Here is a 17,673-nt window from a genome sequence, read left to right as displayed (position 1 = left end):
TGCCAAGGTTGAGAAAGGCTGTTCTAAGTAATGAGGCAAATGGGTAAACATGTTCCTAACATAGAAAGCAAATCAATTAAGGACAGAAACATCTCTTTTTATTCATCAACTCGGTGGAGAAATAATTTTTAAAAAGACAGAGAATTGAACCCTGCCAATGCAAGCAATATAACACTCAGACATTGTAGGAGGAGAGCAGTTTTAGTCTATGCTGGCAAAAAAATCAAGAGCTCATGAAAACTAGTGCCTTTTAAGAAAACACGCAGACTGAATGTACCTTAGCCAAACAACTAGTGAGTTTATATGACAGGAAGATTATGGTGTTTTTTCCTCCTAAATAATTAACAATTTATCTTTAAAATAGTAGGATTTATATTTATGTATTTATTTATAAACAAACAAAAAATAAATATAAAATAGTAGGATTATCTTAGATTCACTGAGAATGTAGTAATGAGGCAGACAGGACTTTTCTGTGTTTATTTTTCTTGGAGCATAGGGAGCATCTTAAAATTAGGATTACATTCCAGCATATTTTAAGTGTATTTTTATTCTTAAGGACAGTATGTCCTCAATAGGCAGGGATAAACAATTTCTTTCTAGATGAACATGCTTATAGAGGTAGGAGAAACTTGCTGCAAAGACTTAGTTCTAGATTTCTATGGTTGTCTGGTAACATTTAAACAGGGGGTTGTGTAGCTATTCACACAGCATTATTTGTTTCAGGTAGTGAAGAGATTGAAGGGGGAATTCCTTTATAGCTCAGACTTTTAGCCCCAGCAACAGACAAGGAATTTATAGACATTTGTATCTCCAACTGGTGATAGTGCTTAGGTGATCTTATCTGGGATGGGAAACTAAGAAGGCTTACTCATGGTTAGTATTTGGATGGGTGACTTCCAGTGAGTGTGAAGGCTGTAGCTTGGGCTGGGAAGTTTAAAAAAAAATGGAAGAAAATGGTATCTTTTCACCTGTATCACTGGCAAGCAAACAATCTTTCCTTAAATTTGCAAGGTCTTTACCTTATAGCGTAGGTACAGTACCATTGTTCAAGTTTTACTGTCATTTTTGATTTTCCTACACTTCTCTTCCTCTGCCTGCCTATTCCTTTCTCTTAAAACCACCACCAAGCTGAAAAGCCACAGTTAAGGCCAAGGGACAACCAATCTGAGATGAAGATGCAAAAGTGGTTTAGGCCAGGACTGAATTCACATTTTCCTTTAAAAAAAAAAGAAGAAAAAAAAGTGGGATTGGTTGGCACTGTGTGATGTTATCTGAGTTGGTGTGGCTGTTATATTTAGCCTTTAAAAAAAAAACTTTGGAGGTGAGGGTTACTCAGAATAAATAGGTAAGTAGTCGGCGGTTCGAAACCGCGCGGCGGGGTGAGCTCCCGTTGTTAATCCCAGCTCCTGCTCACCTAGCAGTTCGAAAACATGCAAATGTGAGTAGATCAATAGGTACCGCTTCGGCGGGAAGGTAACGGCGTTCCGAGTCGTCATGCTGGCCACATGACCCGGAAGTGTCTATGACAACGCCGGCTCCAAGGCTTAGAAACGGAGATGAGCACCGCCCCCTAGAGTCGGATTCGACTGGACTTTACGTCAAGGGAAACCTTTACCTTTACCTTAGTTTATGGATTAAGATGTCCAAGAAAGAGAAGGAGAGAGAGAATGAAAATTGATAATTAGTATTTTCCCACAGAATTTCAGTGGCATATTCTGGTGGTTACAAGAATGGGGTAGGAGGAAGCCTCTGTGGGCTTGGTCAAGACTCCCCAATTGAAGCAACTGGTTTGACCAGCATCCCCCAAGCTCATGCCTTTCAGAAGGTTTTGGATACATCTCCCATCATCTAGCAGGAGCCATATTGGCTAGAGTGATGGAACTTGTGATCCAGTACTTTGGGAAGCAACCAAGTTTATAACTTATTTTACTAGGTTTATATGCTGCTCTAACTGTTGACCAATTCTGAGCAACTTACTATTTTATCATGCACAAACAGGATTGAAACAACCACAAAAATAGAACCAGGCAATAACAACATTAACATCCATGAATTTAACACAAGAATAGGAAAATAGTCCTATGCTGAGGAACCGTATAGACACATATTGTTGCCATTCTAAAGTTTTTCCGAAGCAAAGGCGGGCACTATATTCCAGCAGCTCTTAAGCTCAGTCATTAGCCCAGCTCCTTTACGGGTCCTGCGTTGGTGCTCCGACTTGCCCAAACGTGTGACAAACGCTCGACTTCAAGCATTACACCTGGAAAGAGTGCAGTCCAAATTTATTAGAGCAGTACTCCAAATGCCCAAATGTGTGACAAACGCTCAACTTCGATTGGAATTCGGCATGATAAAAGTCGAGGCAAGAGTGCGTCTAGCCTCCCTGAACCTCTGGCTAAAACTCAAGCATTATCCCCAAGGTTTAGCACCACTCATTTTTCAAGATTACTTCCAATCCTCTTGGTTAAAGGACATTGAATTTAGCCTCGCAAAGCTAGGATTTGCTACAGATTCAATTCTTAGGATGGATTACAAACAGGCAAAATTGACCCTAAGCAAAGGATAAAGGATATAGAGAGACAAATGGACTTACAGAAGGCCCCTCATTTCCTATCTTCAGAGCATAATAAATATATTGTCAATACTGCTAACTACCTTTCTCATCTTGAAATTCCTAGCCAGCAGAAAGCTTTCTCCCTAGCTCGAAGCCATGCACTCCCTTCTGCAGTCTTGGAAGGCAGATACAAAAAAATCCCAATAGCTGCAAGGCTATTGTAACAATGGAGAGATAGAAACTACAGACCACATGCTTCTCTGTTTTCCTTTTTATAAAGAGCTCAGGAGTAAACTAATATTACCTTTGATTAGTAAATGCCCTAGATGGAAAGATATAGGTTGTATGCAAATGTTACTTATAGATGAATATCCAACTGTCACAGCGCAAGTAGCCAGATTCTGCGCAGCTGCTATGAAGATACGTCAGATTATGATTGGAAAAATGTAGTAATGTATCCCTTGTAATAACTTTGTGATCTATATAGCACATTTTATATATGATATTTTACTCTTTTTATCACTCCTTTTAATATTTTACATATATTTTTATAGACACTTATACCTGATAGAATATTAGTCATGATAATGCAAATCAACAAGACTGTTTTTAAACTTGACTAAGGGGCTCACTTACATTGTGATCCAAACGTATTTTAACACTTAATTGGAACTTGTAAACTCAAATTTAAAATTATTTTAATTTTGATGGCTCCTATTTTATGACTAATGGCTAATGTGCATATTTTTATAGAATTGTATCTTGTACTGGTCAGTGACCGTAATAAAATCAATTGAATTGAATTGAAAATAGTCACATATTGCTACACAGGAAGAATCTCTCTCATTCATCTCCCCCCAAAATTTTGCTGACATAACCAGATTTTCACTACCTTCTGAAATCCCCAAAATGTTGGGGCAAGTTTAATATCTGGGAGGGATGCTGTTCCAGAGAATGGGCAGCGATCCAGAAGGCCCACTTCTGAGAGGACATTTTTAAGACATGGAGCCTGGAGGAAGACTGCTCTTCTCAATCTAATTGGGTAGGCAGCTACTATTAGGAGAAGGTGGCCCTGTAGATAGCCAGCTGCTGAGCCGTGAAAAGCTTTAAATGTGACAACCACCATCAGTTTGACCTAAAAGCCAACTGGGAACCAGTACAGCTCTCAAAGTAGCCATCTTACATGACCTGAGGTGTGCTCATAACTGGTCAAGTCATGGCATTCTGGACCTGCTGTAGTTTCCAAATGGTAGGCTCATGTAGTACTCTACACTTGAGTTGGAGAAAGCTGGGTTGGACCTAGATAATGTGTGATGTTACCACATCAGGGTTTTTTTTAAAAAAAAACTTTAAAAAAGCTTTTCTCCTTGGAATTAATTTCCTGGTTTTGACTCATGTTCTTGTTGTGGGGAAAACTATAGGATCTTTTTGTATTTATAGGTCTCTGACAGAGGAAAGGTCTGTGAAAATGCCCATGAGAAAGTAACTGTAGAAGCTTTTAATGGGGCTAAAAAAAGTCCAGAAGCAAAGTTAAACATTCCTCATGTCTCACTAATCTGGAGACCGGTCAGTTTGGCAAGCGTTCATCTATTCGGCCTTCTCATTTTCTTACCTGCCTACACCGCTAATGTGTTTTCCTGCCAGAGTCTTCTTCTTGGTCCTTCAACTTGGACTCAAAAAGAGAAGCTGGCTTCAGTCCCAGAACCTCCAACTCCTTCCTTAAAAAAAGGAGAAGCAATTTATAAAACAGCCATCTTAATTCCTTTTTTTCTTTTTGTAGCTTGTTGTTGTTGTTTATTCGTTTAGTCGCTTCCGACTCTTCGTGACTTCATGGACCAGCCCACGCCAGAGCTTCCTGTCGGTCGTCAACACCCCCAGCTCCCCCAGGGACGAGTCCGTCACCTCTAGAATATCATCCATCCATCTTGCCCTTGGTCGGCCCCTCTTCCTTTTGCCTTCCACTCTCCCTAGCATCAGCATCTTCTCCAGGGTGTCCTGTCTTCTCATGATGTGGCCAAAGTATTTCAGTTTTGCCTTTAATATCATTCCCTCAAGTGAGCAGTCTGGCTTGATTTCCTGGAGGATGGACTGGTTGGATCTTCTTGCAGTCCAAGGCACTCTCAGAATTTTCCTCCAACACCACAGTTCAAAAGCATCGATCTTCCTTCGCTCAGCCTTCCTTATGGTCCAGCTCTCACAGCCATATGTTACTACAGGGAACACCATTGCTTTAACTATGCGGGCCTTTGTTGTCAGTGTGATGTCTCTGCTCTTAACTATTTTATCGAGATTTGTCATTGCTCTTCTTCCAAGGATTAAGCGTCTTCTGATTTCCTGACTGCAGTCAGCATCTGCAGTAATCTTTGCACCTAGGAATACAAAGTCTTTCACTGCTTCTACATTTTCTCCCTCTATTTGCCAGTTATCAATCAAGCTGGTTGCCATAATCTTGGTTTTTTTGAGGTTTAGCTGCAAACCAGCTTTTGCACTTTCTTCTTTCACCTTCATCATAAGGCTCCTCAGTTCCTCTTCGCTTTCAGCCATCAAAGTGGTATCATCTGCATATCTGAGATTGTTAATGTTTCTTCCAGAGATTTTAACTCCAGCCTTGGATTCCTCAAGGCCAGCTTGTCGCATGATGTGTTCTGCATACAAGTTGAATAGGTAGGGTGAGAGTATACAGCCCTGCCGTACTCCTTTCCCAATCTTAAACCAGTCTGTTGTTCCGTGGTCTGTTCTTACTGTTGCTACTTGGTCGTTATACAGATTCTTCAGGAGGCATACAAGATGACTTGGTATCCCCATACCACTAAGAACTTGCCACAATTTGTTATGGTCCACACAGTCAAAGGCTTTAGAATAGTCAATAAAACAGAAATAGATGTTTTTCTGAAACTCCCTGGCTTTTTCCATTATCCAGCGGATATTGGCAATTTGGTCTCTAGTTCCTCTGCCTTTTCTAAACCCAGCTTGTACATCTGGCAATTCTCGCTCCATGAACTGCTGAAGTCTACCTTGCAGGATCTTGAGCATTACCTTACTGGCATGTGAAATGAGTGCCACTGTTCGATAGTTTGAACATTCTTTCGTGTTTCCCTTTTTTGGTATGGGGATATAAGTTGATTTTTTCCAGTCTGATGGCCATTCTTGTGTTTTCCAAATTTGCTGGCATATAGCATGCATTACCTTGACAGCATCATCTTGCAAGATTTTGAACAGTTCAGCTGGGATGCCGTCGTCTCCTGTTGCCTTGTTATTAGCAATGCTTCTTAAGGCCCACTCAACCTCACTCTTCAGGATGTCTGGCTCTAGCTCACCGACCACACTGTCAAAGCTATCCCCGATATTGTTATCCTTCCTATACAGGTTTTCTGTATATTCTTGCCACCTTTTCTTGATCTCTTCTTCTTCTGTTAGGTCCTTGCCATCTTTGTTTTTGATCATACCCATTTTTGCCTGGAATTTACCTCCAATGTTTCTAATTTTCTGGAAGAGGTCTCTTGTCCTTCCTATTCTATTGTCTTCTTCCACTTCCGCGCATTGCTTGTTTAAAAATAATTCCTTATCTCTTCTGGCTAACCTCTGGAATTTTGCATTTAATTGGGCATATCTCCCCCTATCACTGTTGCCTTTTGCTTTCCTTCTTTCTTGGGCTACTTCTAGTGTCTCAGCAGACAGCCATTTTGCCTTCTTGGTTTTCTCTTTCTTTGGGATGTATTTTGTTGCCGCCTCCTGAACAATGCTGCCAACTTCTGTCCAGAGTTCTTCCGGGACCCTATCTACTAAGTCCAGTCCCTTAAATCGATTCTTCACCTCCACTGCATATTCCTTAGGAATATTAGTGAGCTCATATCTAGCTGATCTGTGGGTCTTCCCTAATCTCTTTAGTCTGATCCTAAATTGTGCAAGAAGAAGTTCGTGATCTGAACTACAGTCAGCTCCAGGCCTTGTTTTTACCGACTGTACAGATGTCCGCCACCTTTGGCTGCAAAGGATGTAATCAATCTGATTTCGGTGTTGTCCATCTGGTGAAGTCCATGTATAAAGCCGTCTCTTAGGTTGTTGGAAGAGAGTGTTTGTTATGCAGAGTGAATTGTCTTGGCAAAATTCTATCAGCCTGTGTCCTGCTTCGTTTTGTTCTCCCAGGCCATACTTACCTGTAATTCGAGGTGTCATTTGACTGCCCACCTTAGCATTCCAGTCTCCTGTGATGAAAATAACATCTCTTTTAGGCGTGTTGTCCAGTAGGTGCTGCAGATCCTCATAGAACTGCTCTACTTCAGCTTCTTCAGCATTTGTGGTTGGGGCGTATATTTGGATCACTGTGATGTTAGATGGCTTGCCCTGAATTCGAATTGAGATCATTCTGTCGTTTTTTGGGTTGTATCCAAGCACTGCTTTAGCCACTTTACTATTAATTATGAAGGCTACTCCATTTCTTCTGTGGTCCTCTTGTCCGCAGTAGTAGATCTGGTGGTCATTTGATGTGAAGTGGCCCATTCCAGTCCATTTCAGTTCACTGACGCCCAGAATGTCTATCTTTAATCTTGACATCTCACCAATAACCACATCCAATTTGCCCTGGCTCATAGATCTTACATTCCAGGTTCCGATGGTGTGTTGATCCTTAGAACATCGGATTCGCCGTTCACCACCAGCACCGTCGGCCGCTAGCCGTCCTTTCGGCTTTGAGCTAGCTGCGTCATCACGTCTGGGGCTAGTTGAGCTCATCCTCTGTTCCTCCCCAGTAGCATTTTGACCATCTTCCGACCTGGGGGTCTCACCTTCCGATGGTATACCGACATATCTCTGGTTGTACTGATCCATTTAGTTTTCGCGGCAAGAATACTGAGGTGGGTTGCCATTACCTTCCCCAGGGATCGCATTTAGTCTGACCTCTCTGTCATGACCTTCCCGTCTTGGGTGGCCCTTCACGGTTTAGCTCATGGCATCATGGAGGTGCTCAAGCTCCACTAGTGTTTCTCAACCTTGGCAACTTCACGCTGTGTGGACTTCAACCCCCAGAATTCCCAGCCAGCTCTGGAGACGACTTTGCTGGGTGACTTTGGGCCAGTCCTTCTCTCTCAGCCCTAGGAAGAAGCAGGCAATAGCAAACCACATCTGAAATCTTGCCAAGAAAACTGCAGGGAATAGTCCAAGCAGTTGCCAGGAGTCAACACTGACTAGAAGGCATTAAAAAAAAAAGGATTATAAATGCAGCTCAGATGTCTTAGCACAACTAGTTCCCAACCTATTCCTATAGGCAGAAGGAAAGTTTTGGAGGAAAATCGCACCACCACATAAGGAAGGGATCTGCACCCCAACGGCTGTAGGCACTACAGCAAACAAAATTAATCAAGATGGAGTCTATGGTGCCTCTGGTTAAAAAAACATTTATTTTTAAAACTAAATTAAATTTTATGTCATCTTTGTGTTCCATGACAGGACATAATAGTTCCACTCTTGTTCTGTATTTGTCAGGCTTTGAGGACTGGGTCTAGTTTCAGGCACTGTATTGCAAAAAGAAATTGAAACAGGATCAGAGAATGCCAACAAGAATGGCTGTGAGATTAGAGAAGAAGTCCTGTGAAGACTGATGGAAGGGATTGGTTTCAGCCTCGAGAAAAAAGGGGATATGATAACATCTTCAAATAACTGAGGAATATCACCAGAAAATAACCACGGCCCTCTGTCATTGCAACTGCAAGGCATGAGCAGTGGTGTAAATGTTGACAGCACAGATTATGGTTGGATGTTAATAAGATTGCCTAAGGGCAGATAAATAGTGCCAGCCTGAGTAAACAATGCTGAGACATGGCATGACATCTTTTTCTCTGTTCCCTTTTCATGATTAGCAGAAGCCTTGGCCAGGTCTACAAACTTCACTAATCGAATGTTGTTTTTAAACTTTCTTAAAGGTTTTGGACAGAGGTGGTTCTAATATTCACTCATGGAATCTCCAAAGAAACTCACATCTCCTCAGTCTAGGCCCGTGTTTATTCCCCATGCTGTCTGAGGAATTCTGGGAGCTGAAGTCCATGTATCTTAAAGTTGCCAAGGTTGAGAAATACTTTTCTAGACCAACTTTCCTCTATGTGGTGCCTTTCAGTTTCAATGGACCACAATTCCCAGTGAATTGATTTGACCTACATCCAGTACTAAATGATGTAATTGTGGCCAAAGGGACACATAAGGAGAACAAGAAAGTACGTTGTAAAAAAGAATGTCACAGGCAAGTAAAAACCTACAATCTGTCAACAACCAACCTGGAGTGTGAAGCATTTGGGGCTGTGACCTTCAAATCTCCTTGCAGCCAATGTGCCTGTTCCTGTTTAAAAGAGCTTGTAACTGTTGCTACGTTGAAGAAAAGGCAAGAGACATGAGTGAGCACTCCAGACCATTCCAGATTTCACAGCCACTTAAAAAAAAAATTGGAGAAAGAACTGCTTGAAACTTGATGTGCAAGAAACACGAGGAATCAATAATAACCAATATTGTCTTTCTGAGACTGCCTTCCTCCTTTTTCATATCTCTAAATTTTTCATCATCTTTGGAGAACCAAGTGTTGGAGGATTCTTGAGGAAACTCTAACAAGAGAATGTTTTTTAAGGAATTTGTATCAGCTGTCTAAACTGGTGGCTTCTCTTGAGGTTGTGCAGAATTAAAGCAAACCGGATTTTATGTAACCTCCTCAACCTCACCCCTGTGGATCCTGTCCAGGAGTTGCAGCCAATAAATCTTCCGCTTACAATCTTCTAGTGTTCTTTACAAGGTACAAACAAGTTGCTTCATTGTTTCTGTGCTGGGACACATTTAGGACCCTGCCTTGATGTGTATTGACAGAAGAAATCTGCTGCCCTTATGGCTCCAAAGAATTAGCCTGAGATGCCTATGGAAAAGCACTTGATGCCTTCAGATTTTGTCCCTTAGTTTTGGGTGGTATGCATTTTGTTCATTTTACTTCAACCATCCAATTTCCTTATCTATAATCAGTAATAATTGACACAACAGATAGATCTTTGTACCATTTTGGATAAGCTTCTGTTTTATTCTTCACTTTTTCCATTTGTAAACTCTGAGTTTTGCAGTTTTGTTAGCGGTACTCAGACTGAATCACGTGGAAGTCATTAACACTCTTGTTCCTGCTATTAAATTAACAATTAGTACCAGATAATCTCCCCAATATTACATAGTTTAATTGCTTTTGAAAACAATCTTATTAACTTTGGGGTGTGTGTCTTTTTTAGCATCATCCCATACATTCATAAGTGGCCACACAATCTTCAGGGCAAGATTTACGTACCCAGAGTTTATTTTAGGTGAGACAAGGGCTCAATCAGCTTTGGAACTGGGTGCTGATGATCACACCTAAAATGTAGTGAGAGGAACCAGGACAAAAATAACATTTGATTTCATTCCATTTATGTTTAAACTTAATTAAAACTCATATTAAATTCTGACTCTCCAAGTGTGTGTTTAAACACTTCCTTCTTCTATTACATTAAAAATTACTATTTAGTGACAGCTTTTGAAAATGTCCAGGAGCTGCATCCAAGCCCTTCAGAGGCCCCATGCAGTCTTAGGATCTCAATATGAACTGGGTTAAGAGCCATGGTTTCACTCCAGAAGCATCCCCAGGACGTTTTGGCCAAAAATGCTGAAAGCTAGGTTGTGCTATCATGATATAAGCCCACCCCTTTCTCACTATGGGTGTACAAAAGAAACAAGAGCTTGCATTGTATCATTGCAACACTGCTTTTGTTATTTAACACACACACACCCAAGACACCTCTGTCTCACTCTTTGAATAAAATTGCATGTGGGGTGAATCTCAACTTTTTAATTCTGGGAAGAAAATAAATTGTGCAGAGGCTCAATTCTGGAACCCAATAGGCTCTTTTTTAAAAAAGCAAGACCTTGCTAACATTTCATATTTATATTGTTCTTCTGCTCCATTGCCTCCTAGGCTGTTTGTCACTTCAGATTCTTTCCCCCACCTAGCATTCATTCCCCATATATAGTAATGGCTGGGACCACTCATTTCACAGCCATTTAATTCCTAAATGCTCTGCTAAATTGTCATCTTTAGTTCTGGATGGGGTTGCACTGCCCCAGACAGACCCAGTGCATAACTTGGGGGTCCTCCTGGACTCACGGCTCCTGCTGGAAGGGCAGGTGGCAGCCGTGGCTAGGAGGGTCTTTGTGCAACTTCATGTTGTGCGCCAGTTATACCCCTTCCTGGAGCGTGAGGCCCTTCAAACGGTCACTCATGCCCTGGTTATCTCCCATATAGACTACTGCAATGCGCTGTACATGGGGCTACCCTTGAAGAGTATCCGGAAGCTACAGCTGGTGCAAAATGATATAAATTTAATAAATAATAATAAATAAAATGCAGCAGCACAGGTGATCTTAGGTATCCCAAGATCAGCAAATGTCACCCCTTTGCTCCACAAGCTGCATTGGTTGCCAGTATGCTTCCGGGTCCAATTCAAGGTGTTGGTCATCACCTTTAAAGCCCTACATGGCACGGGTCCAGGTTACCTAAGGGACCATCTCCTCCCCATCATATCAACCCGTCCCACCCAGTCATGCAGAGAGGGCATGCTACGGACCCCGTCTGCAAGAGAATTCCATCTGGCAGGGTCCAGGAGGTGGGCCTTCTCTGCAACAGCCCCTGCCCTTTGGAATATCCTTCCCCTGGAAGTGAGGTTGGCTCCCTCCCTCCTGGACTTCAGGAAACAACTAAAGACCTGGTTCTGTCATCATGCCTGGGGCAGGAGAGAGAGTAGTCATTCTTGGGGATGGTTAGTCTCTTAGAAGGACCCTGCTGTGCTTGCTAATCACAGAGAACTTCCAGCCAATGGGGTTTTTATCATATTTATTTTATTATGTATTATAGTATTTTACAGTTTTATATTTTTCTTATTTATGTTTTATTGTAAACCGCCCAGAGTCCCTTTTGGGAGATGGGCGGTGATAAATTTGATTAATAAATAAATAAATAAAAATAAATAAATTCACCAAACCCTGGATCAATCTGCTTTTAAGAGATCCCAGAGTCCTTGCCATCCTGGGATCCTCCATCATCAGGATTTGACGATGGAGATCAACAGCTGTCCATGCCCATCAAACCACAAACTCTTTTCCCTCCGTCTTCCTTTAGATTTCTTGCAACTGGCCCATCCTTTCCTCATCCTATTTTCCTTTGGACAACAAGCATTTGCTCTGAATTGGCAGGGTTTTTATTTGTGTTTCTGTTTTAACAGTTGATTGAATGCCTTTAGCCTGAACTTGCTATAAACAAGAAACTTACTCTGGACTATTAGAGAAGCATGGAATGAGGTCAGTCAATGCTTATTGAAAAGTAAGATTCCAGATTTCAGTTCTATATTCTCACAAGGTCAGAATAAATGATAGTTCTAAGCCTGGGAAATAACGGTGCTCTCACATGGGATCAGTGCACCAGTTGAACGCAACCCCATTCCTGTATGACCCAATGATATTGGCTAAGTCTGGGAGTGAATGGAAACCTTCATTCACTGCTGGCTGGGCAATCACAGGCAAACTGGTCTTTTAGTTTCAATCACAGCAGCTCTTCAGAGCTTGTGGGTGGTCCATAACATTGCTTCTCCCTTCCTCCCTAGCTGTTCAGCTGCCATGAGGTTCTTCTCAGCAGTTTGGGGGTCAGTGAAAGAGAAGATAACGGTAGGCCACCTTCCAGCTGTGATGGTGTGGAAGTTTCATGACAATCCACTGAACTAGTTCTATAGCAGGAGGAGACAACATCTTTGTGACCAAGGGCTTCAAGGAGCAGGAACAGCGATGCCACCATAGAGGGCATGACCCACACTTGCGGTTTCTTCTCCAGTGGAGAGTTGCAGGGTGGTTGAGTTTGGTGGGAAAGTAAATTAGATGAGCTCAGTATATTGGAGACATAACGTACTTATTTTGTTTTCCATTCCTACAGCTAGCTTGAAAAACTGCCCCGCCAAATGCTGGCAGCAGGCTTGGAAGGAGAGGGAAGTGGAAACAGACTGGAAGCTGCATGCCAATGGCAAAGATTGCTCCATGTGGCAGTGGGGGTGGGTGGGCCTGCATCTGTGCCCAGGGAGGAATATAATTCTAGAAACAACCAGTCCAGCAATTCTACCAGTATGTATGATTTGGCTTGCCAGAAGCCATCCGGGAAGGTTGAAAATGATGATCACATGACCATGGGATACTGCAAGGGTCATAAATGTGTACTGGTTGCCAAGTACACATTTTGTGTACCCAAATTGTGATCACATGACCACAGGGACACTGCGACGGTTGTAAGTGTGAGTACTGGTCATAAGTCATTTTTTCCAGCACCATCAGAAGTTGAAACCATTCCTAAATGCATGGTTGCTAAGCAAGGACTACTTGCATATTCCAGATGGGTCTGGTGATTCCAATCCATTCATCCAATCTGATGCCTCAGTGCAGAAAGTCAGGTTGAGTCAGCCCCAATTCTATGAACTGAAATATTGAATTGACTTGATTTTCCAAATTGATCAGAATAATCATGAATCTGAACTGAACTGACCATTTGAGTCAGACTGCAGTGAATCTAGACCCTCCCACCATATATGAGCTTCCTCTCTTAAGGTCTTACTAAAGAAAGATTAAAACCAGTAACAAAATGTTACAGTATTATCTGTTTCACCTCCTAACAATAATTATTTTAGACTTCCAAGCACACCTTCCTCTAGAATTCTTTGCATTATCCACTTATCCACTCCCTCCATTAGTCATTTCCTTTACAGCTGCAATTTCATGTGCTGGGGCTTCTGAGTCTTCTTTAACTTCACATTAGCTGAAGTTCAACCCCCAAACCCCTTAGGATTTTTAAAAACACCTTCTTCTTATTCTTCTCCCAACCTCAATATCACCCACACCCTCTTGTTTCTCAGCAGCCCCATTTTGGCCTCAATTCTGCACTCCTTGCTATCGAAAGATCTGATAAATGTCTGGAAGAGATTAATCTTTTTTGGACACATGTTCCATTCATCAAAGGAAAATTTAATTGACAGACCCTACAAATGCAATCCATACCATTCACAGACAGTGAAATAATTAACCGTTAATTGGAATTCCCTCTTGCATCTGTTGGTTGGGAGCCTCAGAAAAGAGGTTTCTTCTATTATTTGCATGACAGCCCTTCAAACCCCTGAAGTGGAGGTCACTTATTATATTTGGTCAAGATCATCTTGAACCTAGTTTTCTTTTCTAAGGTGCTGACTATACCACCTTCTCTGATGTCACCTGAAAATCTGAGGACCATCCCTTCCATTTTTTTCATCTTAAATGTCTTCTGCCTGCTTTTTAAAATAAAGTAAGTGGCACTTCTGCTTGTTATAAAAATCAGTTCCTTGGCTCCATGGTTAAGGGGGAAAGGAAGGGAAGGGAAAGGGAAAGGGAAAGGGAAAGGGAAAGGGAAGGAAAGGAAAGGAAAGGAAAGGAGAGGAAAGGAAAGGAAAGGAGAGGAGAGGAGAGGAGAGGAGAGGAGAGGAAAGGAAAGGAGAGGAGAGGAAAGGAGAGGAAAGGAAAGGAAAGGAAAGGAAAGGAAAGGAGAGGAAAGGAAAGGAAAGCTCAAGTTCCTCTTCAACCGTAAACAAAATATTTCCTGGAAATTTACTTACGTAACTTGGATCTCTTATTTCTGCTTTATGGGAGTTTCAGTTCACAAACTGCTGAAATACTCTTCCAAGAGGCAGGACAACAATTTTAGGGTGGGTATGAAATGGATATTTCCAAATTGGCCAGTGGAAATCAGTCTGCAACAGTGGAATCCAAATCTCACGTTGTAAACAATTCCAGTTTGAGATAAAGGTGTTCACTGCCTTGGAGACATTTTAGAAATGCAATATATCAGTACAATGTGAATAAAATCAATGATAAATAAGGTGCTTTTTAACTCACTCTGTAGCCTTAAAATCTAAAGAGAAAGCAGAGTCTTCGTGGCTTCAAGGGCAATGATGGTGTGAAATATTCTTCCTAGAGGAAAAAGATTTTAAAAAATCAGACCAGTTCTACTAACTGGTAAATATACTGTAGAAGCTCATCAAGATAGTCAAATAGTATCTTATGAAGGTCACTCTTCATAATGAAGGGTGAAATCTAATTATTACCAGCTTCACTGCACATTCTTGGAGAGCTGAATAGCCCTGGCATTTCCAGAACAACACATTCCTGTTTATATTTTGCACTCTGGATTTTCAATGGAATTTTTGCAGCCATTCCAGCAGTTTTGCAAGGAGGCACGGTTGGTGTGTTCACAGTCGTGCTGACTTTGCAGCCAACTGATGGTCTCTCTCTTATGCCTTATTGCACAACCCCCTCATTCTGGGAGTTGGAGCAGTGCCACACTGACAACCAACCATCCAGATCTCCGCGGGTGGACTGTCACATTGTGTTTCAGGAACCCACACAGCATTTCACAACAAGAGTCAAAGAATACCTGTTGTTCATAACCAATGTCAAATTCTAGGGGGTTTGAGTGTTTAGATTTTTCCACATTACAGGGAGTCCTCACTTAACCATTCGTTTAGTGACAGTTCAGACTTGTGACAGTGCTAAAAAACTCACTTACGACGGGTCCTCATACTTATGACTGTTGCAGCGTCCTCACGTTCATGTGATCATGATTTGGGCCCTTGGCAACCAGTTCACATTTATGACCCTCACAGCGTCCCATGGTCATGTGTTTGCCATTTTCAACCTTCCCAGCCGGCTTCTGGGCAGCAAAATCAATGGGGAACCGTGTGATTCACTTAACAACCACATGGTTTGCTTAATACCTGTGGTGATTTGCTTAACGGCCTCTGCAAAAAAGGTTGTAAAATTGGGTGGGATTCACTTAAGGATCACTTTCCTTAGCAACCAAATTCCAGTCCCAACTATGGTCATTAAGTGAGGACTACCTGTAAGTGGATTCAGTTTGCAGAGCTGATAGAAGCAGCTTCTAATCAAACTTCTGGGACCAAGCATCGCCCAGCGTTAGGGTACATTCTGGTAGAACTGCTGGACTGGTTGTTTCTAGAATTATAGTCCAGGCCCAACTGTGGTCGTTAAGTGAGGACTACCTGTATTAACTGTGTATGAGCTCTGCGTTTTTTAAAACGAAGGTCACTCTCCTTCTCACATTCCAGTAGAAATTCAGTTTAGGTTGGACTCCATTAGTCCAGTGTAATTGAGTTATCTGCTGGGATCAATATGTTCCTGGAACTCAATTCATAAGATGAAGAGAAGAACTGGGGAACAGACTATTTTCAAAGGCTTCAGTGGCTTCAGAGGTTGGGCTAGAACCAATGTGTAGAAATGATAGGGAAGTCAATTAGGGCCTAACTTCTTAATGCAGAAGTTATTCAAAAGCAGAAGAACCCTCCTAGGCAGAACTGGTCTCTCTTGTAAAGGAGAAAAAGGTAAGTAGGGCCTGGATGGCTATCTGTCAGGAGTGATGCTACTACCCACAGCCCTTGAATTTCCCAGCTAAAGGCATCAAGCAAAAGGAGATGAGCCCCCGGCTGAATGGTAATGTAGCCCTCTGTCAGTGCCCTGTCAAGTCTCATCATCTTGGGCTTGAAGAACTAAGGCCCATTAACCACTAATGGAAGCTTGCTGGGTAACTTTGGGCCAGCCTCTATTTCTGGGCTTAAGGGATGTTAGCAGGATGCATGAGGAAGAATGGGAAGATTGGTAGATGTGGTTGTGAGCTTCTTGCAATACAAATACATGAATTGTGTAGAAACTTCACTTTAATATGTATGAATGGGACTTTAAATCTCTACTGAATTTATGGATCCTTTCTGCTTTCGGCTGAAATATGGAAAGGATTTGGATTGGAGCTAGATGATTTCCATGGATGTTCTATCACTTTTTCATCTGGCCTTACTCTAGCAGCCAGATTCTACTACAAAAAGCATAGGGGAATTTGAACTGGCAGCTTAATTTTGGATGAGAGGAAGGTTGAGGATTCCAGGTTTCCAAGTTACGATATACACTTTGGAACATTTAAGAAATAGCCTCAATAAAATGGTTTTGGCTTGGAGCTTAAGTCCTTGATGACTTGTGTACACAATAAATAAAACATGCCAAGTGAAGAAAACTTGTGCCCTGTTGCTTGCTGGATGGAAGGACTGGGTGGGAGTGTTGGACTTGTCACGTTAGCAAAGCAGAACTGATATTTTTATTAGAAAACCAGGAAGAAAAACAATGAGGCTGCTGCCAAACTAAAGGCTACTTAAATTACTTTTTCCTTAGTATACAGCAATTCAGCCAGTAAATGTGTGGCCTTTGAACGTTTTAACAAAGAGCTTTTCCAAAGGTTGCCACTAAAACTGCAATTGTCCATGTGACAGAAGATCTTCTACACAGTGAGGGTCATTCAGTCCAGGGTAGATTTGGAACAGCTCATAGAGGAAATCACATCAAACAGAAAACTGTTTGCAATTTGCTGAAATGCAACAGTTATTGGTCACGCACCACCAGCCAACCTTACAAGAGATCCTAATTTCTAATTTTTCCATTGCAAGGAACCTCTTGGCCTGAAAAAGCTCTACTGCCTCCTCTTATGTCTTTCCAGAGAGAGAGTGGGGGAAAAAAAAACCAAAACCACCCCCACAAAGTATTTAACCACAATTAAATTGAGGTTGGGTGGTGTGAAGTAGAATGCAAATGTAGCCCTGTGGGATGCCTGAAAATGTCACAGAGCTGTTGTTAAGAGACACATCTGCCTGTAGAAAACCATCCTCTGTATTTCCAGAAAATCAGATCAGACTAATTAATGGCATGGAAGGAGCCAGGGTTGATCAAAAAAGAGACATTTGCATTGTCTTAAAAATCCTGAATATTGAGTAAAAATGATAAAAAATAAATAAAGTATGTCTCACTTTTGGGGGTGGGGTCCTTTATTTTGCTGTCATTTGTCATTTTTGTTTTGTTTTGTTTTATTACAGCTAGGGTTGCCAAAAGTTGGAAATGGCCTGGTCCTCTCTGGACCTCTGACAGGGCCTGGAAAGAGTAACCAGATTTCTTCTACCACTTCCTCCTCTGTACCAAGTGGAAAGTATGCTTCAGAATGTGTGACTTCT

The sequence above is a fragment of the Candoia aspera genome, chromosome 3 (genome assembly GCF_035149785.1).
Source record: "Candoia aspera isolate rCanAsp1 chromosome 3, rCanAsp1.hap2, whole genome shotgun sequence".
In the NCBI taxonomy this organism is placed as follows: domain Eukaryota; kingdom Metazoa; phylum Chordata; class Lepidosauria; order Squamata; family Boidae; genus Candoia; species Candoia aspera.
Note: the sequence above shows the minus strand (reverse complement) of the source record.